Source organism: Zootermopsis nevadensis, unplaced genomic scaffold (genome assembly GCF_977971745.1).
Source record: "Zootermopsis nevadensis isolate Lab colony 2312 unplaced genomic scaffold, Znev_1.0 Znev_ptg000270l, whole genome shotgun sequence".
Lineage (NCBI taxonomy): Eukaryota > Metazoa > Arthropoda > Insecta > Blattodea > Termopsidae > Zootermopsis > Zootermopsis nevadensis.
The window spans coordinates 4,593-8,170 of record NW_028259397.1 but is presented as its reverse complement, the minus strand read 5'-3'; the positions used below and the strand labels follow the sequence as shown (position 1 = coordinate 8,170).

The window sequence follows — 3,578 nt, the reverse complement described above, 5'->3', positions numbered from 1 at the left end:
TATCCTAACCTAACCTAACCTAACCTAACCTAACCTAACTTAACCTAACCTAACCTAACCTAACCTAACCTAACCTAACCTAACCTAACCTAACCTAACCTAACACTAACCTAACCTAACCTAAAATAACCTAACCTAACCTAACCTAACATAACCTAACCTAACCTAACCTAACCTAACCTAACCTAACCTAACCTAACCTAACCTAACCTAACCTAACCTAAACTAACCTAACCTAACCTAACCTAACCTAACCTAACCTAACCTAACCTAACCTAAACTAACTTAACCTAACCTAACCTAACCTAACCTAACCTAACCTGACCTGACCTGACCTGACCTGACCTGACCTGACCTGACCTAACCTAACCTAACCTAACCTAACCTAACCTAACCTAACCTAACCTAACCTAACCTAACCTAACCTAACCTAACCTAACCTAACCTAACCTAACCTAACCTAACCTAACCTAACCTAACCTGACCTGACCTGACCTGACCTGACCTGACCTGACCTGACCTGACCTGACCTGACCTAACCTAACCTAACCTAACCTAACCTAACCTAACCTAACCTAACCTAACCTAACCTAACCTAACCTAACCTAACTTAACCTAACCTAACCTGACCTGACCTGACCTGACCTGACCTGACCTGACCTGACCTGACCTGACCTGACCTGACCTGACCTGACCTGACCTAACCTAACCTAACCTAACCTAACCTAACCTAAACCTAACCTAACACTAACCTAACCTAACCTAACCTAACCTAACCTAACCTAACCTAACCTAACCTAACCTAACCTAACCTAACCTAACCTAACCTAACCTAACCTAACCTAACCTAACCTAACCTAACCTAACCTAACCTAACCTAACCTAACCTAACCTAACCTAACCTGACCTGACCCGACCAGACCTGAACTACCTGACCTGACCTGACCTGACCTGACCTGACCTGACCTGACCTAACCTAACCTAACCTAACCTAACCTAACCTAACCTAACCTAATTTAACCTAACCTAACCTAACGTAACGTAACCTAACCTAACCTAACCTAACCTAACCTAACCTAACGTAACCTAACGTAACCTAACCTAACCTAACCTAACCTAACCTAACCGAACCTAACCTAACCTAACCTAACCTAACCTAACCTAACCTAACCTAACCTAACCTAACCTAACCTAACCTAACCTAACCTAAACTGACCTGACCTGACCTGACCTGACCTGACCTGACCTGTCCTGACCTGACCTGACCTGACCTGACCTGACCTGACCTGACCTGACCTAACCTAACCCAACCTAACCTAACCTAACCTAACCTAACCTAACCTAACCTAACCTAACCTAACCTAACGTAACCTAACCTAACCTAACCTAACCTAACCTAACCTAACCTAACGTAACCTAACGTAACCTAACCTAACCTAACCTAACCTAACCTAACCTAACCTAACCTAACCTAACCTAACCTAACCTAACATAACCTAACCTAACCTAACCTAACCTAACCTAACCTAACCTAACCTAACCTAACCTAACCTAACCTAACCTAACCTAACGTAACATAACTTAACCTAACCTAACCTAACCTAACCTAACCTAACCTAACCTAACCTAACCTAACCTAACCTAACCTAACCTAACCTAACCTAACCTAAACTAACCTAACCTAACCTAACCTAACACTAACCTAACCTAACCTAACCTAACCTAACCTAACCTAACCTAACCTAACCTAACCTAACCTAACCTAACCTAACCTAACCTAACCTAACCTAACCTAACCTAACCTAACCTAACCTAACCTAACCTAACCTAACCTAACTTAACCTAACATAACCTAACCTAACCTAACCTAACCTAACCTAACCTAACCTAACCTAACCTAACCCAACCTGACCTAACCAAACCTGTCCTAACACTAACCTAACCTGACCTAACCTAACCTAACCTAACCTAACCTAACCTAACCTAACCTAACCTAATCTAAGCTAACCTAACCTAACCTAACCTAACCTAACCTAACCTAACCTAACCTAATTAACCTAACCTAACCTAACCTAAGCTAACCTAACCTAACCTAACCTAACCTAACCTAACCTAACATAACCTAAACTAACCTAACCTAAACTAATCTAACCTGACATAAATTAACTTAACCTAACCTAACCTAACTTAACCTAACACTAACCTAACCTAACCTAACCTAACCTAACCTAACCTAACCAAACCTAACCTAACCTAACCTAACCTAACCTAACCTAACCTAACCTAACCTAACCTAACCTAACCTAACCTAACCTAACCTAACCTAACCTAATCTAACCTAACCTAACACTAACCTAACCTAACCTAACCTAACCTAACCTAACCTAACCTAACCTAACCTAACCTAACCTAACCTAACCTAACCTAACCTAACCTAACCTAACCTAACCTAACCTAACCTAACCTAACCTACCATAACCTAACCTAACCTAACCTCACCTAACCTAACCTAACCTAACCTAACCTAACATAACCTAACCTAACCTAACCTAACCTAACCTGACCTGACCTGACCTGACCTGACCTGACCTGACCTAACCTAACCTAACCTAACCTAACCTAACCTAACACTAACCTAACCTAACATAACCTAACCTAACCTAACCTAACCTAACCTAACCTAATTACCCTAACCTAAATTAACTGAACCTAACCTAACCTAACCTTACACAAGCTAACCAAACCTAACCTAACCTAAACTTACCTAACTTAACCTAACCTAACCTAACCTAACCGAACCTAATCTAACCTAACCTAACCTAACTTAACCTAACCTGACCTAACCTAACCTAACCTAACCTAACTTAACTTAACCTAACCTAACCTAACCTAATCAAATCTAACCTAATCTAACCTTGCCTAACCTAACATAACCAAAACTAACCTAACCAAACCAAACCAAACCTAACACAAACTAACCTAACCTAACCTAACCAAACCTAACGTAACATAACCTAACTAAAATAAACTAATCTAACTAACCTAACTTAACCTAACCTAACCTAACCTAACCCAAACTAAAATAACATAAAGTAACCTAACCGAAACTAACCTAACCTAATATAACCTAACTAACCTAACCTAACCTAACCCAACCTTACAAAAACTAACCTAACCTAACCTAACATAACATACCCTAACCCAAACAAACCTAACTTAACTAACCAAACAAACCTAACTTAACCTAACCTAACCTAACCTAAACTAACCTAACCTAATTTAACCCAACTTAACTTATCCTAACATAATCTAAATTAACCTAACCTAATTTACACTAACTAACCTAACCTAACCCAACCTAAACTAACCCAACCTAACCTAATCCAACCGACCCTATCCCAACCTAACCTAACCCAACCTAAGTTAACCTAACCTAACCTAAGCTAACCTAGCCTAACCAAACCTAACCTAACCTAAAAAAACTAGCCTAACCTAACCTAGCCTTACCTAAGCTAACCTTACCTAAACTAACCTAACCTAATCTTACCTAACCTAACCTAACCTAACCTAATTAACCT

The 3,578-nt window shown here is 40.1% G+C and overlaps 1 long non-coding RNA gene across 1 annotated transcript; it reads right to left on the bottom strand.

Moving 5' to 3' along the window:
• Positions 1-2,479: 2,479 nt before the first annotated feature.
• Positions 2,480-2,866, bottom strand: LOC147870397 (uncharacterized). Its single transcript, XR_015533450.1, has 2 exons — positions 2,835-2,866; positions 2,480-2,554 (listed from the first exon to the last, which is right to left on the bottom strand). It is a non-coding gene; the product is annotated as an uncharacterized LOC147870397 (long non-coding RNA).
• Positions 2,867-3,578: the final 712 nt, after the last annotated feature.